This window comes from Procambarus clarkii, chromosome 37 (assembly GCF_040958095.1).
Source record: "Procambarus clarkii isolate CNS0578487 chromosome 37, FALCON_Pclarkii_2.0, whole genome shotgun sequence".
In the NCBI taxonomy this organism is placed as follows: domain Eukaryota; kingdom Metazoa; phylum Arthropoda; class Malacostraca; order Decapoda; family Cambaridae; genus Procambarus; species Procambarus clarkii.
Window position 1 is genome coordinate 11,471,813 of NC_091186.1, and position 20,854 is coordinate 11,492,666.

The 20,854-nt window shown below is 43.2% G+C and overlaps 1 non-coding gene across 1 annotated transcript in view; it reads left to right on the top strand.

The window, feature by feature from the left end:
- Positions 1 to 320: 320 nt before the first annotated feature.
- LOC123765983 (uncharacterized) overlaps positions 321 to 20,854 on the top strand; it is a 68,166-nt gene continuing 47,632 nt past the window's right edge. The window contains exon 1 of the transcript XR_011230646.1: positions 321 to 385. This is a non-coding gene — a transcript (uncharacterized protein). The remainder of the gene's footprint in view (positions 386 to 20,854) is intronic.

The window sequence follows — 20,854 nt, forward strand, 5'->3', positions numbered from 1 at the left end:
CAATGGAGAGAGATCTCGTATTCTTGGCTTATCACTTTGGGGGTTCAAAATATTTTCTTTGTGAGTACTCGAAGGTGCACTTGTAATAATTATTACGAGAATATAGAGAAATGTAGTTATATTGTAGTTATATATATATATATATATATATATATATATATATATATATATATATATATATATATATATATATATATATATATATATATATATATATGTATTGAATTTTGAATTTGAATAAATATTAGAGAAATGCTTCCTTCATTAAGAGGCTCGTTGGGTTGTTATCCCTCGGCCGTGAACGAGGCGCACCTCGCCGCCCCAGCAGACGCCTCCTGGCCGCGGTCCGAGCAACACGCTGCCCGTTGGAGCTCCCTGACTGCCGGTAGGTACCTCTGTACCTACTAGTTTGACTTTGATTTTTTTTTGTTTATAATTTACTGTGTTTAGGGGGTTAGGTCTAAGTGTATAAGACCTAAGGTTGTTGTGGTATCAGATTTAGCTACTGAACCGGCTATGGTGAGCCCGTGACACCTAAGGTTAGGTCCAGTGTATATATGTATGTCATTCATTCCCCACAACAAGGTGCCTGTTTACTGGTAGATGAACAGGCCAATTAAGTGATATGAATACACAGCCGATGATTTCGGGGCTTAGTGTCCCCGCGGCCCGGTCCTCGACCAGGCCTCCACCCACCAGGAAGTAGCCCGTAGCAGCTGTCTAACTCCCAGGTAACTAGTTACTGCTAGGTAACAGGGGCGTCAGGGTGAAAGAAACATTTTGGCCATTTGTCTCCGCCTACACCGGGGATCGAACCTGGAACCTCAGGACTATGAATCTGAAGCGCTGTCCACGCAGCTGCCCCTACCTGGTCGGGATTCGAACCCAAAATTCCAGGTGTATTCTGGTCACTATAACATGACATTGCTGAGTTCTTGTTCAATTAGTTCCATATATATTGACAATTGACAGATTAAAGTAGTGTCACTTAATGAAACCCCCATATCAATTTCTACTAGTGGTTTTCTACAGGGCTGTCTATGCTAGCATATCAGTGTCATCCCTTGGGGTAACACTATGTATAACAGGCAGGACAGAGTAAATATAAAGTGATTAAACCACATAACACTTAATGAAGCCCAACCAAGAGGCCTGAAAGACATAATGGTAAATCCTAGCCGAATTAAACGGAAATTAATCAGGCGTGCAGAAAATACCTAGACTGGGGAAAAACCTGATATGACAATGGATGATAAATTTAACCCCAGGGCGTGAGGCCGTACCGCCAAGGTTAAGGAGAAGTATTTCCTGACTTAAAGGTAGGGCTTACTAGCACCTAGACTGGCTGTAAAGGCAAAGTATTAGCTGCAAACAGCGGAACACTTGGGGACTGGCGCTGCACCCCCCCGCTCCCATTTTTGTAGTGGGAGTAAAAACAGGAGGGACAACTGGTGTAATGCATGACAGGGAAAGCAGACCCTTGCAGGAAGGGGAGGCGGGCTGGAGTTTAGTGCAGCGGACCGGGGCAGGAACAGTGAGGGCAGGTCCGCGCTTCTCCCGGCTATTTACAGTATATGCCACCCAGTACCCCCCACACTGCACCAGTGGATCGCGCAGTGCACTTGTCTCTCTTCCCCCCCCCTCTCAGAAATATCGCCGCTTTTTGTGCAAAAAGCAGTGGTCATTTCATTAGCAGCTAAAACATTCATTGTATATCACTATTTTCTGGGTCGTACTACTGTACTGTTCAGTGCCTGGAGTGCACTCTGCGAGTCACAGTAAGTCCACTGCCATTCTTAAGTTTTTTTTTTCTACCACAGATGTGGCCACACATTTACAATGCTAACCAGCATATATACATTTTCTGTCCTCCATGGACAGGTTTAGAGATGTGTTAAACATGTAGTTCAGGTGAACAATCGACCACAGATGATTCAGTGTTTTTAAAATACTAAGCTAACCTCAACCACAGATGATTCGGTGCTTTTAAAATGCTAAGCTAACCTACATACGTAAATACATATAGATTTACGTATGCCCTACATAGGGCTCGATGTGTCTTTTATATAGTCATTAATGTGCATTTACAAAGGTGAAATGTAATTCTGATCAGCTTCCATATATACTATATACACACATACACACACACACAACGTACATACACACATGCATTCACATTTCTTTTACTGACAGGGTGAGATAGCTGATAAACTAGTGTGCAATTAGGCACTTAATCACTGAAGGTGATTAAGGTGCTTTTACAAGCTCAGGTTATATAGTTACATCACATACATTGTATAATTGATACATTACATGGTTAATCTTGGGTACAAGTCCAATATATCAGTGTTCCAGTACTAGTATAGTAATTACACAGTTGAGCATACCTTAGCCCAGAAGGGCGAAAGTTGGTCAATATGGGACATTTTACAATATAATGTTCAAGAGTGCATGTTTTCCTTCACAAAGTTGACACATTGTGTACAGTACTCGACAACTGGGTTTTGAGAAAGCTGCCAGATACGTTTATATCCCAGGCGTATTCTGGCCACTATAACGTCACATTGCCGGGTTCCTGTTCTATTAATCCCATATAAAAATGTGTAAAAATGTAGTGGGTGGTGGAAATACCACATCGAATGAGGGCACGAGTTTTCTGTATGGAGATAAGGGAACATTCCTCGGCCCTAATAGCAAAATCATCGAGCAGACCTTGCATTCTAGGCGCGGAGGCAGCCTGTAAACATACATTATATCGGCATAACAGATGATCGTGTCTTTATTAGTAGTTTATGCATTAGAACGTTAAACTACAAGGGACTGAGGATCCCTCTTGTGGCATTCTCAGTTCAAAGTGTTTGCTCTCTGTGCCATTAAACAAAACATGTGCTGTTTGATGACAAAAAGCCCTCCATTGATTTCAGTAATTTTCCTTGTATTCCAAGCTCAGTAAGCTGTTCTAGTATGATTTTTTTGTTTGTATCAGAAGCTGCTGCTAGGTCGATGAAGACTGCTTGAAACTAGCTCATCTGCACCCCATACCCATCTTGTGGGTAGTAGTAGAAAGGGTTAGAGGCACATAATGGGCTTAGGGACTAAAATTTTAATTCAAAATTCAAAAAATTTAAATTTTTATTCGGGTAAGAGTACATACATAGGCAAAGAATTACAAACATAATTACACACAGAAATCACAATGTGATGCATGAACAAATCCACAAGGGCCGTGATGAGGATTCGAACCTACGTCAGAGATCATCCCAGACACTGCCTTAATTGACTGAGCTACGACATTGCATTGCTCTTCAACAAGTCACTTGAATGCCAAACCTTTTTAGATATTCTAAAGTGAGAGTAACCCCTGTCCACAAATGTGATGATCTCACTGATGTTAACTACAGACCTATATCAATCTTGTCAAATGTTTGAAAAACTAATCTACAAGCAGCTTTACTCTTATCTAGCCAAACACAATATACTTGGCTCTTGTCAATATGGCTTCAGACCAAAAAAAAACTCACTAACTATGCACTTATTAGTATGATTAACTTGATACATTCAGCTCTTGATAAAAATGAGTTCTGTTGGGTTATTTGTGGACCTGCATAAGGCTTTTGACTGTCAACCACCAAAACCTTCTTAAATTACATCATTATGGAGTCGGAGGACACTCCCTGCAATACCTTAAATCTTACTTTACTGACAGGCTCCAGTATGTTTGTGAATAATTCAATTTCTCCCACCTTACCCATCAACATTGGTGTTCCTCAGGGCAGCCTACTTGGCCCTCTCCTCTCCTCTCATCTACATTAATGACCTTCCAAATGCCTCCCAACACCTCAAACTAATTCTATTTGCCGACGACACAACCTTCATTTACTCCAGTCCTGACCCCCCCCCCCCTTGCTCTAAATGTCAGTGAATACCGAGCTAAATAGTGTCTTTGGCTAACTGCCAACAAACTCACCCTCAACATTGACAAAACTTTCTATTTTTTTTGGCAATAAAATCTCAAATCCCATAAATCTCAGGATAAACAATACCCAAATTTGTAACAAAGATGGCAAATTCCTTGGCATTCTCATTGACCACAAGCTGAATTTCCAGGGACACATTCTAAATATATCAGTTTCAAAAACTGTTATCATTCTTTCTAAGATGAGATATTATGTACCTCACCCTGCCCTGTTGATGCTCTATTACTCCCTCACCTATCCTTATCTCAACTATGGTATTTGTGCTTGGGGTTCTACTGCCCAAAATCATTTACATCTTATTCAACACAAAGCTGCTAATTAGGACTATATCCAACTCTGGCCCCAGACATCACTTGGTACCCCTACTCAGATCTCTGAATGTTAGATATTAAGTCACTGCACATCCTGTGTGTAAAATGCTGAACTGTAATGTCAATCCTGACTTTAAAAGCTTCCTAGAAGGCTGTAACAGAACCCATGAGCACCACACCAGAAACAAATACCTATTTGATATTCAAAGAGTACGACTTAATCAAACTAGAAATGCTCTACAAATCAAGGGCCCCAGAAGGTGGAATGACCTTCCCAATTATGTACTGTACCTCTCCCAACCTGTTTAAGATAAAAACTAAGCACTACCTAATTTAACTCCCTGTAACCTAACTTACCCCTAAATGTCAACCCATGTCTATTTTAAACAATACTGTTTGTTGACCAAATTGTATATTTGCCATTTTAATGCAACGTTCCCCCCCTTTATTTTTATTATTTAGCAATACCCTGGCAAGGTATTGCTAACCGGTTTGCCCAGACTGAGTGTGTCTAAAGCTGAATCCCTGCGATGTGTACAATCATGGGGGCCTAGTAGGGGACCATCAGAATAGAGGGAGGACAATGACCGAGTGGGGGGGGGGGCAGACCCCCACCAGGCAAAACAAAGGAAAAAACCCTGCAGAAGCACGTCTGTTTTTTTGTACGTTTCATTTAGGTCCGTGATGCTGTTTTTATAGATTTCACACATCTGAATGTAATGCAGTATTCAAATCCTCCTGAAAAAGAAAATGGTAGTCATAATTAACCATTGAACTGCAGAGCCCCCTTTAAGGCGCACAATCGCAGAGTACCATATGGCATTTTTAGTTAAAGGGAATGATTCAAAACTCCCGTGGCTACATGGGGTTCACATCCTGTGGCTCGGGACTCCAGTAAATGGATGCCATCTGGAAAAAGGACTCGGTGCCGGCACCATTGCTGGCTGGCCGCACATGGATTTCTTCCCAGAAAAACTTTAGATTCTGAGCACCCATCAGCTGAAATCATTGCAGTTTTGTGAGGAAGAATACATAAATACTCAGACCCAGGCAATATCTTGTTTGGAAGGAAATAATTTAGATTTCTTCTACAATTGGAGAAACAATGTTGATTACCTGCTGTCCAGCTGACTGGCATTCTGTGCAACCCAGTATGCAGGCAACCCAAACTCTCGTACCGCACTCTCGATGTCCATGATTTTTTTATACTGTATTAATGACCAGGTCACTTAGTCCTGCCCTGAAGGGCGAGATGATTTCCTGCGGGCATTGCCACAAGGGAGCACCTTAGGTGTACCGAGCCTTTTCAGGGAAAGGTAGACCAAATGGCTTGTTAGGTGTCCCTGATTCCACCTGGGGGAATCATTCTACGACCTCCGTTGGAGGGGAATGAATTTCTTCAGGCCTAGGAGTCTCGGGCATTAAGTAGGGCAGTGAATCGGCCCTCACTACGCCGAGACATGGGGAAGTCTCGGAAAGAGGCAATGGAGGTAGCTTTCAGACGGAGGGACAGTGGACCGAGGTGCAGCAGGCACCTCGGTCTTGATTGCCTTGTTCTTCAATCGAAGACGTTTGCGACCATAGCCTCAGTTCAGCGTTGGTACTTTGTCATGCCTCAATTCTCGCACTTCTACATTTGTAGATGTGTAGTAGTGCTTTGACAATTGAGGGTGGTTAGAAACTTTAATTACAAAACTGTGTGGATAAACAAAGGGGCCGTTGGTGTAGTGGGCACTGGTATGGCACGAACTATAACTAGGTTAGGCCTAGCACCTTGTCTGGCCAGGGAATGAGGATATGGGGCCAGGAACGCCTTCATGATCAACATGCTTATTGCACATCTCTCCTCCAGCTCTCAAGTACTATGGTTTGTAGCCGTGTGTGTCACAGTTTTGTCGAGTGTTGAACAGACTCTAGATGTTTATGCATGTGCCACCAACTTCAAATTTTGCGCACCGACCTGCTAGGTACGCTGTGACCTTGACAATAGCCTCACATATGCAGGCTGGCCGATTTATTTCTGATCTTGTTTGGTTGCCCCTTCCATTCTGTGAATAAGGCATCTACTGATATGTTGCTTTGTGGTTCACTGTGGAGCGAATGCACTAATACTCTGCTTGTAGGTGTCTTTAACGTCATGGCAACTGCCACGGAGGAGAAGCCGCTCAGCACATTGCCGTTGCCAGATAGTGACTTTGGGGACCCATCGTACGCGCATCAGTTGCTCTCTAATGATGGTGCCATCTCCTCAGTGGTGACTCAAGACAGAGAGGGTGGTGCAGATGTCTGTGCCATATGCAGTAGAGAAGGGCACGATCAAACCATCCAAATTAGGATGCGGCCAAATAGATTGCACCTAGATTTTCCTCTGGGAACCACAGTGGAGGGAAAAGTGCAGTAGTCTTGTGAAGCCTCTGAGGCACATAATGTGTCTGCAGATGGTCACAATAATGACTGAAAAATGTTGACAAAACCACACTAGAAAGTGGAGACGACGTTTCGGTCCGTCCTGGACCATCACAATTGACTTAATAATGGTCCAGGACAGACCAAAACATCGTCTCTTCATTTTCTAGTGTGGTTTGGTAAACACACTATGACAAGGTCACTAAATTACCTAACGGATGAAAGTGACTGTTTTCGTTACAAACGACAGTGCTTTTGTAAATGTGTAGCTATACAGGGTATGCTGGTGAAATGAAGTACCTAGTCTCCAAAAGTAACCATCGTTATATTCAATGTGAATAGGTACATTAAGCCTGTATATCTTCTTGAAAATGTTGTAAACCCTGAACGTCTGACAAGTGGTCTCATAGCTGTCACATGGAAAGGTGCCACACCTATACCTGACAGAATTTACTCTAGAGCAGCTTTAGGCTGGTACTGAAACATAGCCCTATACAACCCTTTTCCATGTAGATGCTGGAAGTGTCAATGCTGGGTAAGTCACGACCAGGTACTGCACAAGCAGACTATTTTTATGCCATGTGTGGCGACTCATAAATCTGAGGTGTTTTTTAAACAAATAAAGGAACTGCACCCAGTAAGTGAAAAGGCATAAACTGTGGCAGGTGTGGTGTTTAAGCCTGGCACCTTGACTGTCAAACGACCAGCTGTTTACTGTCGGGTGCCCAGCTCTGCCCGCCTGGGACGAAGGTTGCCAGGTACAGCTGCTGGCTCTAATCCTTGTGCAGAGCCATCTGGACATTGTGTTCGTAGCAGCTAGCTACAAAATACTCCATCTGCCAACCACCAAGTGCACCATGGGGCCAGATGGCGGGTTTCTGTTCAACCTGCTGCTGTCCGTCAAGTGTTGGGAACCTACCACCCGGGGGTGTTGACCCCGCACTCTTCTTCCCTTCCACACAATCTCAATTGTATGGAGGGGAAGGCTTTCCCTCATTACAATAAATCCACACCCCTTCTTCCCCTCCATTTTTTTTCTTACCAAGTGATAGGGGTAGGCAGACCAGTAAAATGGTAGAAAAACGCAAACCAACAAAATCACTAGAGAAAGGGGTAGTGAAGAATAAGTTGAGGTAAACATGTTCCTGAAAATTGCATACATCAGAATAGATGGAATGAGATCATAAATACTGGAGTTATGTGATGTAATACAGCTGCAGACACCAGACATTGTTGCACTCATGGAGACAAAACTTGAAGATAATATTGTAAATAGTCATATTCCCAACTGGCTAGTCTGTTTGGAGATGGGACAGAAAAATTAGGAAGGGCGGTGGCATTGCTGTGCTGGTGAAAACTCCTGAAGGTAAATGAAATAATGATTGCCAATCCATGAGAAGTTGACATAATAGCACTAGAGATCTGCAATCAGGATAATAAACTATCATAAATGCATGTAGTTCACCGCCATGCAACACATGGTCAAAGGAGCTGGATAATAAACGAGAGGGGCTTATAACAATGAGATTATAGTGAGAGCTGATAGCTATCATGACTGTTGGTAGTCGGCGACTTCAACTTGAAATCCATAGACTGGGAGGCATATGAAGCTAGAACAGGATTTTTGGACTTGTAGATTCATGAACCTCATCATGGAAACTTTAATGTATCAACATATTAAACAAGCTACAAGGATGAGGGAAGGGGATGTTCCCTCTATGCTGGATTTGATACCAGGAAAGAGGAGGAGATTTGACATTCAGTACCTCCCTTGGGGAAAAGTGATCATGTCTTTTTAAGAATAAAGTATGTAATGTTATAATCTGGAAGAAAAGGAGGTTGAAGCAGTTGAAAAACCTGATTTCAGGAGAGGTCATTATGGGGGATCTTGGACATTTCTGTAAGGAATTTGACTGGAAAGACTTGCTGTTAGGACATGAAGTAAATGAGATGCATGTCATATTTTGTGAAATATATGATAGGCACAAAAACAATATACCAACACAGAGATGCAGAACTAGGAAAGATTGGTTCAACAGAAATTGTAAAAGGGCCAGAGACCAAAAGACACAAAAATGGAATAGATATAGGAAGAGGCCAAAACCCGAACATACCAGCGATACAAAGATGCGAGAAACTACACGGCAGTGAGGAGAGGGGCAGAAAATTTTTGAAAAAGGGATAGTGGACAAATTTAAAACAGAACCAGGTCTATTTTATAAATTTATAAAAAACAAATTGCAGGTTAAAGATAATATTCAGAGGTTGAAAATGGGGAATAGATTAATGGAAAATGAAAAGGAAATGTGGAAAACATTAAACGAAAAGTTCCAAAGTGTGTACAAAATAAAATCTTCAGAGAACCAGACACAATGAGAATTCCAGAGAACATAGAGCACAGAGGTGTCAAGAGACGAAGTGGGGAAAAAATGCTCAAGGAGCTAAGAACAAAGCAGTTGGTCCAGATGGAGTTTCACCATGGGTTCCGAGAGAATGTGCACCTGAGCTCAGCATTCCACTTAAACTGATTTTTCAGGCATCCGTGTGTAAGAGTTGTAGCTGATATGGAAAATGGTTAACATTGTCCCAAGCTACAAAAGTGGCAGCAGGGAAGACGCCCTCAATTATAGACCTGTATCATTGACAAGGGTAAGTCAAAATATTGGAAAAAATAATTAAAACTAAATGGGTAGAACACCTGGAGGAAAAGATATATCACAGACAGTATGGTTTTAGATCTGGAAGATCCTGTGTAATGAAATTACTCAGTTTTTATGATCAAGCCACAGATATTTTACAGGAAAGAGATGGTTGGCATGACCATCTATCTGGACCTAAAAAGGCATTTGACAGTTCCACATAAGAGGTTGTTCTGGAAACGAACATATTGGAGGGTGACAGGTAAGCTTCTAACATGGATGAAAAATTTTCGGACTGATAGAAAAATGAGGGTAGTAATCGGAGGCAATGTATCGGATTGGAGGAATGTCAAGTGGAGTACCACAGGGTTCAGTTCTTGCACTGGCAATGTTCATTGTCTACATAAATGATCTACCAGATGGAATACAGAATTATATGAACGTTTGCTGATGATGCTAATAGGAAAGATAAGAAACCTAAAAGATTGTCATGCCCTTCAAGAAGACTGGACAAAATAAGTGTATGGAGCACCACTTGGCAAATGGAATTTAATGTGAATAAATGTCATGTTATATAATGTGGAATAAGAGCATAGACCCCCCACAACCTATAAATTATGTGAGGAATCTTTAAAGAATTCTGGCAGAGGGATCTAGGGGTGGTTCTAGATAGAAAACCGTCACCTGAGAACCACGTTAAGAACATTGTGTGAGGAGCCTATGCTACACTTTCTAACTTCAGAATTGCTTTTAAATACATGTATGGCGAAATACTAAAAAAATTGTTCAACTTTTGTTAGACCAAAGCTGGAATATGCAGAGGTTGTATGGTGCCCATATCTTAAGCACATAAACTGGAAAAGGTGCAAAAACATGCTAGTAAGTGGCTCCCAGAACTGAAGGGGCAAGAGCTATGAGGAGAGGTTAAAGGCATTAAATGTCAAAACTAGAAGATAGAAGGAAAAAGATGTTCACTACATAGAAAATAGTAACAGGAATTGATAAAATTGATGGGGAAGAATTCGTGAGACCCAGAACACCAAGAACAAGGTTATAGATTTAAACTAACGAAACAAATCTGCTGGAGAAATACAAGAAAATTATCTTTTGCAAACAGAGGTAAATGGTTGGAACAAGTTAGGTGAGGTGGTGGTGGAGGCCAAAACTGTCGGTAATTTCAGAGCGTTATGAGTGCTGGGAAGACGGGACACCACGAGCGTAGCTCATCCTGTAACTACTTGGGTAATTACATTGGTAATTACGCCCGCATAGCTGTTCAAGCAACAACTGAGGGACCCGGGAGCCCTCTAGAAACAAAGGCGGGACTGCAGCCACAGCAACAATTCGAGGAAGCGACAAGGAAGCAGTCAGTCCAAACCCAGGATGGAACCAGATGGGACGTTCCCAAAGCACCAGGAACCGGAACTCGGTGAACGGTAAAGATCCACCCCTGCGGCGAGCAGACTGACTGGCTGGGAGCGCACACCAACCAGTCGTCGGGGTGGGCCAACACCCAAAACCTAGTACATGAAGATGGGCCACCACAAACAGAGCAATATGCTGATAATGCAAGTTGCCATAGACCAGCCAAAGGAAAGACAAGGAAGACGAGAAACAGGACGTCTCGCCACGACCATAACCAGTCCCTGAACCCCAGAAGAAGCAGGTTTATGCCAACACACGGCCCATTGGTCAGACACACCACTCGACAACCTGGCCCTAAAAGAAACCAGACTTGGGACAGTTAAGTTATCCATATGGAAGCCAGCGGTACAGACTGGACAAAACCAGAATGAACCAAAGAACCGTACAGACCCATTGCGGGACTGAAACAAGAAAACCCGATGGAGTGAAGTGGAAGCAGCAGACCCCGCGAGCACCGAATACCCCAAAGTAGTTGGGTGGCTTGCCCACCACTACCACAAGCAGGAGGACATGACCAGACCTGCCCACAAATCATGGGATCAAGCGTGACAACCTGAGTCAGCCACGCCCCCAGCACCCTGGCCATGGGGGCAACCCATGAACCAAACTGTAGACAATGAGCTATCAGGGAGGAAAATTGGCACCCCTATAACTAATAGCTAGTGAATTACAGGAATTAATGTTAAATAATGGTAGCAAATGGCATGAGCATCTAAGGCCTGTGTGGATTTACTAGGAACTAAAGTACCCTGGATCCCCAAGTTGCCATGTAAGGAGGCAGATGAAAATTTGCCATTAACTACTGCACTGCAGAGTGCCTTAAAGCACCCAATCAGGGGTGTGCAGATTGTATATACCTATACAATCTCCCTATACCTAAAAGCACCATTTGGTGCTTTTAGGTATAGGGAGATATAAAACTCCCGTGGGTACACGGGACTCGCATCCTGTGCCTTAGGATTCCAGTAAATGGACCTCATCTGGAAAAAAATGGCAGAGATCCTCAGTACTGAGAGCGACCAAGGCTGGTGCATACAGGAGCAGCTGACAGCACCGCTGTGCAGCTAGGCACTACAGCACCCCTTAGTAATTATGAGTAAAATAGGTACAGTAATTGAAATTAATTTGTATAGTCAAAGATCCTGATTGTGATAAAGCTTATGTACAATGTTAATATATCAGCAAATACAATGCTATTTATGATATTCACAGCATGAGGTATAGATAGCACCCAGCCATTGTTTCCTACATTTATGCCTCGTGAAACTATCTCGTGTTCCTTCACAATATAATCCTGTTGAAATGGATTCATATATAGGATTTTGTGAGTGATAACAGCAGGTATTACACAGATCACACTAACGTGATGCATCAAATGAACAAATCCACAAGGGCCGTGACGAGGATTCGAACCTACGTCAGAGATCATCCCAGACGCTGCCTTTATCTATTGTAATGAAGTAAGGGCGAAGAAGAAAAATGGCCTATTGACATAGCTCGAGTGCGTATTCTACTTTAGATCTCTACCAAGGGACTCCAGACTTTTTCTAGACCCAACTCCACGCCACGTGGTCTTGAGTCGATTGACCGACTTGAGATTCTACAACCCGTATGCAATGACATAGGCTTCTAGCAAAACCCTAGGGTCGCCTTTTCGCCGCCACCACCAGACCAGTAATACTGAGCAATGACCGAGGTCTGGATCGATCATGCCAATCAATAACTTTGGGGCTTGGTCCCCACTAGTAATATATGGGAGGTTTATCTTTTTACGTTAAGCGTGGAATTAATTTACAATCAAAGGGAATAATGAATTCTGATTAGGTGTTAGAATCTACCCAACTCAGAATAAGCCACACTGCCCACGATGGCAGATATAGAATGCTCCAAAATCACATGTGCATATCTGTAGGCCATTGCACCTCGTGCCTCTCTGAGGGGGGGGGGGGGGGGGCCAGGTTCTGGTCGTGGTCCACGGTAGGCCTAGAACTCCACCTACATCGACTGATACCACAGTTAGGAATATCCATATCAGCCTGGATAGCTCCGGGGAGAGCCAAAGGGGCTCCCCCCAGAAAATATAAAAAAAAGAATTCTTACCTTGGGCAATGGCAGAGTGAATGACTTCTCGACGTGACTTCTCAGTGTGTGACTTCTCGACGATTGTAGATTCTGTCTTGTAGACGCCTTTTTAATATTTTTTTTAAACGTCTCTATTTTTTTTATGCAATCGTCCAAGCCAGTTATCTTAATTTCCTGAAAAATATTGACAGAAGTTCAGTTAACTAATGATAAGTGCAAAAAACAGCATTTAATGTAATGAGATGTCTATTTCTGAGTGAGTCCAGGTGGTTCCCTGAAGCTATGTTGATATAGTGCCAAATTAATAGGTGCCATCAGTTGCAGAGTTCTTTTTGACTGATGGGGACGACGAGCCAGAACCTGGCCCTTCCAGAGAGGAGGCCAGGTTCCAAGGGGGTCAGAGGCACGAGGAGGGGGTGGGGGGGGGTCTCTTCATCGCTTCATGTACATAATGGGTTAGTTTGCTGTTCCGATAAGATGTGTTGGAACCCTGAAAACAAATTAAAATTCTTTATCTAAAAAATATTTATTACATATATAGAAAGCAAAGTACTTTTCATACACCACTTATTCAGATATTAATTTTGGATTTAAATAAAGTTAATGATAACCTGCCCATCTAAAAGTGTTAAATGTAATGAAATGTTATTTTCTGGGTGAGTCCAGGAGGCTCCCATGAGTTACCAGGCTAATATGCAAATCATATGGGGGGGGGGGGGGGGTAGGTGGTGTTAACTTGTTATTTTTGCAATCGTTTTGAGAACTCTCATACATCTATAGCTCCAGGGAGCCAAAGGGGCTCCCCACAGAAAACCAACATTGAATGTAATGAAACTAATAGCAGCGTTTGTCCATTCTGTACCCGAAACCCTTTACCCTGCAAGTTTGGGTTAGGCTAGCCCAAAGAGTCTGGCCTTCAACCTCTGAACAAATAAACAGACATTCTTGTAGGTACAGATTTATAGTACAAGAGAATGTTTGTCAATTCAAGATGATTTATCTTGCCTTACTTGCCATATCTTCAAGAAACACTCAAATGTGAGTGTCTTGCTCCCGCTCTTCATCTCCTCATGGGTTGCTGACGCCATACCGGATACATCTTCCATTGTTTCGACACCCATGAGGTCGATGAAGAGCAATGAGCCTGAAATCAATGAAAAACAAAATATATATATAGACATGATAGGTAAAACAGAACATATGGATGTGTCAGCCTCTGTTAAGTCTACTTAACATCCTAAAATAATGTGGCGATTATAAGAATTAACTCCAGTGCTGCGCTGCTTTTATTGTGACAAGTTGGTGGTGCGCCACAATTGAAGTGTTCTTTTTAAAAAAAAAAAGTGGATATTTGTTAAAATCCCTTCCCTGAACATGCACATGTAAAAAAGTGTTCAATGTAATGGAAACCCCATTTTCTTGGCGAGCCCCAGAGGCTCCCTGAAACTATGTCAAACTGACATGTGCCGTATTATGTTGGTGGTGGTTTAATGACATGACTCTGCTGCTCCTTGAGCCAACAGCTACCCACAGATGATGTAACATCTCCAGAAGGTAGAAAAGTACAGTGACCCAAATGTGATTGAAACTAACGACTAGACCAACCCATAATATCCCATTTCAACTTCTAGATCCAGAGACATCTACCATGGTTTCAATTCCCATTAAATCTATGAAGACCAATGAGCCTGAAATCAATGCATCACAATATAGACATGATAGGTAGAACAGAACAGAACATATGGATGTGGTGGTTTGTGAATTTCTGGTTGCAATTCTTATGTCGTAGCTCAGTCGATTAAGGCAGCGTCTGGGATGCTCTCTGACACAGGTTCGAATCCTCGTCACGGCCCTTGGGGATTTGTTCGTCATGCTTGTTTGCTTGTTTTTAGAGTGGGGGAGTTCTGCTTAGCAGTTTGGTTTTCGGTAGTAATGTTTCCCAGTTGGGATCTGTTTTTGGGATGCCTACCTTTATGGGTGCCTAACCTGGTAGCTGGCAGACAGTGCTTCCAACCACTTGGAGGTTTCTATAGGCTATTGCTCTGAGGTGGGGGGGGGGGGGGGGGCCAGGCTCTGGCTTTGTCCCTGGTATGCTGAACTCCTTTGACTGTCCTGGTTTACTGATTCACATATTAGCCTGATAGCTCCAGGGAGCCTCCGGGGACTTGCCCAGAAAATGGGGTTTCATGACATTCAATGCTGTTTTTTTATTAATATTAATTTATTAACCTAACACTAAAATTTCTGTACATGAGCTTAGCAAGGTAAGTTTTGATTACCAGCAAATGCTTCACTGGTTGATTGCCCTTTGCATTCTAGTAAGCATATGTCTTCAGATGTAATTCAGTAATGAAGTTAAAACTCCCAATAACCTGGATTTGTCAAATTTGGCAAAGTTAAGGAGACAAATACTTACTTGATTTTGGCCAGACTACCCAAAGAACTGGATTAATTGGGAGCAGATTAGTGATCTTTTACAGAACGAATGACGCCTTCATTTTGAATTGTTATCCTGTTTTTGTTTATTGTATACTGCATTACTTCCTCATGTTGAAGTAATGTAGGAGACAATATCAGGAAAGGTTCCACTTTTTTCTGAAAATAGAAATGCATATTAATTTGGATGAAAACCATAAATATTTGTGTATTTTGTGAAAATTTACATCAGGTCTCCTGCACTCTCCTGAGTGCTTTATCTACTAGGTCTGAGTATATAGCAAGATAACACAAGATAATTTTATTTAGGGAAAATACATATACACAATGAGTTACAGAATGCTGGATTTCTATATAAAGCTGTATATAATGTAATGTCTAAAGCCACTAGTACGCACAGCGTTTTGGGCGTTGAGCACAAGGACCAGCGTTTTGGATAAGGACGACTTAAAACGATAACTAATACTGTACTGGTATTATTCATCAATAATTTATCAAGCACCTTAACCCTTCAATTGCCCATCGCATCATATGATGCTTTGACCGACTTGCAGTAAATTGCGCATCGCATCATGTGATGCTTTGGAGTACTACGCAAGATTTAAACGGCCCGCGGATACACGGGGTTCACCACACCTTCATCAGGGCTCTTTTAAACAGACGCCATTTTTTTTTTAAATCGTGGGCCAAACTCCCGGGTGTTAGGGGCCTCAGTATTTAGTGAGCAACCAAGCCTGACGCACGCAGCTTGAACTCACAGCACTGCTGTTCAGCTTGTGACCACAGCATCGCCTAAAAATGCCATAATATTCTTGTTCATGCTATTATGTAGCGATGATATTATTACAGAAGACCCCTGACTGTGATAAAACTGACCAGGGTTCTGATAATAGCAGGATTGTGGTGATATTTAGCGCTGTGCGCCATGGAGGGAGGAGTAATGCTGTGGGAGGGGAGGGTAGTGGCATTATCTTCTGACCGTGTGTGGCCACCTTTTATTGAATGCACTCACCATACCAGCTTAGTGGTATGGTGAGTGCACACAGTCAGCTGGCGGCTTCTTCCCTCACACATTCAAGGTCAGACGCACTAAAATTTCACCCCCAACAATACTGTTTGTGGTGTTATTTCCCTATATACAGACATTATATATAAGTATCTACATGTTTTGTTCACCATAACTGTTCAACCAAGCTGATATAATGCCCAAAGAGAATAGTGGCCACCCCTACCAACATGACAAATCATGCAAATGTTGCCACACCCATCACCAAAATTTCTTCCCCCACACTCATTTTGCTGTTATTACACTATATATACACGTTACATATAAGTATCTACATTCGTGTTCACCATAACGAACCACTAAGTTGGTATGCTGAGTGGCAGCCAGTGGCAGCCCGCCACTGGCTGCCACTCCCTCCCTCACCTCACTCGCCACCATTCTCCTCCCACCATACTGTTTTTGCTTTTATATACAGATGTTATATATAAGTATCTGCATGTTTTGTTTACCATAGTGAACAACTAAGCTGGTATAGCGAGTCCAGACAGTAATAGGTGGTCACACAGTCAGCAGACAATGCTACCTCCCTCCCCACCAAGATTACTCCTCCCACTACAGCGCTAATTATCACAACAATCCTGCTGTTATCAGAATCCTGGTCATTTTTATCACAGTCAGGGGTCTTCTGTAATATTATCATCGCTACATAATAGCATGAACAAGAATATTATGGCATTTTTAGGCAATGCTGTGGCCACAAGCTGAACAGCAGTGCTGTGAGCTCATGCTGCGTGCATCAGGCTTGGTGGCTCACTAAATACTGAGGCCCCTCACACCCGGGAATTTGACCCACGATTTTGTTTAAAAAGTGTCTGTTTACAAGAGCCCTGATGGTGTGGTGAACCCCGTGTATCTGCGGGTCGTTTTAAATCTTGCGTAGTACTCCAATACATCATATGATGGGATGCACAATTTATAGCAAGTCACTCAACCCATCATATGATGTGTTGTGCAACTTAAGGGTTAAAGGTTAGAGTTTATGAAAGTTAGCATAAAAATCACGAATATCTTATTGAAGAATAGACAGACAAATAGAGAACAGAAGCAGAGATAACAAGGGAGAAACAAAGGCAAACAACAACACAGTAGACTAAGTAAGACCAGGATCAGTGAAATTGGGGTTACGGGGTATAGGCAAAGCAAGCAAGACAATGGAGTCAAGGGAGCAGGAGGATGAATCATGTCAGCAATTACTCCAGCTTTAAATAGGGTTGTTTGCAACAATATTCTACTCTAGAGACTAAAATATGTTTAATAATTACATACTTCACATTTCTTCAGTCTTTCCTTTAGACTATGTATAAGCCTCCGGTTTTCCTCCTCTATCTCCAGCAAAAGGGTTCTTAATCTTTGATCAGTGAATTGGGGTTATGGGGTATAGGCAAAGCATGCAGAGACAATGGAGTCAAGGAAGCAGGAGGATGGATCGGGTCAACAAATAATGGATCAAGTCAGCAAGCTTTGAATAGGGCTGTTAGTTTGCAATAATATTCCACTCTAGAGACTACAATGTTTATTAACTACATACCTCACTTTTGTTTAATTTTTTCTCGAGATCTTCGATCTCGGCTTTATATTCTTCATTCTCATTTATAAGATCTCTATTCTCATTTATAAGATCTCTATTCTCATTTATAACCATAGAGATCTCTTCTCTACCCCACACCTTCCCTTCAATTGTTATTGAAGGTGAAGGTGTAAGGGAGTGTACATGTTCCTGATTCGAGGAACCAGTATCTGAAATATCTCAGGTGGTCCTATGGAGAGAGCAAAAGGCCATTAGTGAAACAGAGATGAATCCGAAATATTTTCTCTTATGCAAAATCTAGATTAAAAAAGTGTTGAATGTAATAAAATGCCAGTTTCTGGATGAGCCCCAGAGGCTCCCTGAAACTATCATACACTGATTAATGCCATATTTCTCGGTGCCATTAGTCGCAAAGTTCTATTGGTCTAGAGAGGGCTACAAGCCAGAACCAGGTCTCGGAGGCAAAAGGAGTGATGGCCTTTGAACACTTCAATGTAAAGTTATTTATACTTGCCACCAACTGGGGAAGAAACCCAGAAAGAGGCAAACCAAAAAACTGCATGGTTAAAACTAAAGACCACAGCCTGAAAATTGCCAAAATGAACCAGCGTTGAATGTAATGAAATGCCATTTTCTGGGCAAGTCCCGGAGGCTCCTCGTAGCTTACTGGACTGATATGTTTCTAGACCATTTTCATTGAAGTTCTTGTGTACCAGGGACCACGAGCAAGAACCGAGCCCCCTCAGAGAGGCACGAGGAGCAATGGCCTATAGAAACCCCCATGTGGTTAGAGGCATTCCATGTGTGCCAATGACCGGGTTAGGCACCCAGAAAGGTAGGCGTCCCAAAAGAAACCTGGTTAAAAATTGCTACCGAAAGCCAAACTATCAAGCGGAACTCCCCAATCTGAAAATGAGCAAACAAGCATGACATCATTACTGTCGTTGTCTGTGCAGCTCCCCCCCCCTCCCCAAGAGGGGGAAGGGGGAGCCCCAGACCCCCATGTCGGTCATGCCACCCTAGTTCAGAGGTTGAATATAAAAAACGTGAATATCGCCAACTGGAAGATTGCCGAAGAACCTCCAGGATTCGCCCAGAAAATGGCGTTTCATTACATTGAACGCTAGTTTTCTGTGGATAGCTCCTCTGGCTCCCTGGAGCTACCTAACCACAGAAAAGGAAAAGAGGGACGTACCTGGGAGGGTGCCGCCATTCACACCAACTCGAAGTTGAGACCACTGGCTGCAACCTGCGACCCATAGCGACACACGCCTGACTAGGACCAGGACCAGGACCAGGAACATGAACGAGGTAACGGGCGGCCAGGACCCTGTCCGACCTCAAATCCTCGCGCCCAAATGTCAACTCAAGACATATCGCCCAAAAAAGCAGCAGCTAGAGTAGCAAATTAGCGAACGTCATGGATTCGAGGATGGACCGCAGGCTGGCTGGAATGAATAACCCTGCGGACGACCTGGGAGACCCGAACCCACAAACAGTGGAGGAAAACAGAGAACGCGTAGCACATCCCCGGCCACAGAGGCTATGGTGCACGAATAATGGTGAAGAGCCGCAACCGGACACAAAACATGGTGCACTCCGTGGCCAAACCAACCAAGCATCAACCCAACAGCCCTTACGGAAAGCCACCATTCCATTCTTCGCCAGAAAAGAGGGAGACGGCTGAAAATGAACAAACCTACCACCAGGACAAAGAGCAGAAAACCGTGCACGGGAAGAGAGCATGAAGCTTCCCAACCTGACCCCCAGAAGCCAATGCCAACAGGAAAAAGAGCCTGAGAAAAACAATCCAGAACTGAAGGAGCCACAACAAACCAAGGAGAAAAGAGAGCACCCAGTCCAAAGACCAGGACAACTCGGATGGTGCATGAGCAGGCCGAAGGTGCACAGTGCATAATGCTTGCGGAATGGAGCGGAAGTAACAACCCTCAGAATGCAAGCAAAAGCGGCTCTGCCAACACCACACGATTTGAGGCAACAGTATTCAGCATCAAAAGACGGTTTCTGAAAAAGTAAAGAGAGAAAGGACGAAACAACCAGATCCGAAATAGATGACAATCTACGAAGGTGGAGAACCCGACAGAAAGAACACCAGGAAACTTCATACTGTCGCCGAGACGAAACTCGCAAGTGGGACACCATCTGTGAAGCCACCTGATCACCATGCAAGTGGTGATAAACCAGGTCAGAAAGACAGAGCAGAGGAGACCACCGAACCAGCCACGTACCATACTGGTCCAATCTGCTGAGAGGTGGAACTGCAGGAAACTTTGCGGGTTCAAACACTGAACAAGCTGCGCCTGAAACCAAAGCTGGGTCAGCCACCAAGGGGCCAACAGGAGTACTCTCCTCTGGGACGGCTGTAAAAGAGGCTGAAGTCGCTAAGAGACCAGCCCCAAAGAGCCAAGGACCGAAGAGAACCCACACGGGTCAGGCAAGGAACCACCGGAGTGCAGTCCAAATGGAGCCTGATCGAAACCCGAGCGACCCGCACCCTCTGAAGTGACAGCCAAACAGGCGCGAACTGTGTTGTGAGCCCTACTGAAGGACGGAGCCCACTGCTCCTGGCCGGCCTGGTGAGCACTGGTCACAAAGCCCCAGCCAAGAGACAAGGCATCCGTAAACACTTTGAGCGAGGGCTCGGGTAGGAGCCACGGCATTAAGTGAAGCATTAAATGTGCAAAAACTAGAAGATAGAAAAAAAGGCGATATAATCACTACTTACAAAATAGTAACAGGAGTCGATAAAATTGATAGGGAAGAATTTCTAAGACCCGGAACGTTATTTATTTATTTAATTTATATTCAAGAAGGTACATTGGGTTTGAGAGTACAGAGCATTAAAGTTTTTCATACATACATTCTTGTAAAGCCACTAGCATGCATAGTTTCATGCAAATCCCTAAACTAACAGGTAATTTTAGACAATTCACAGCAAAATTGACAAATGTTTACAGGTACAT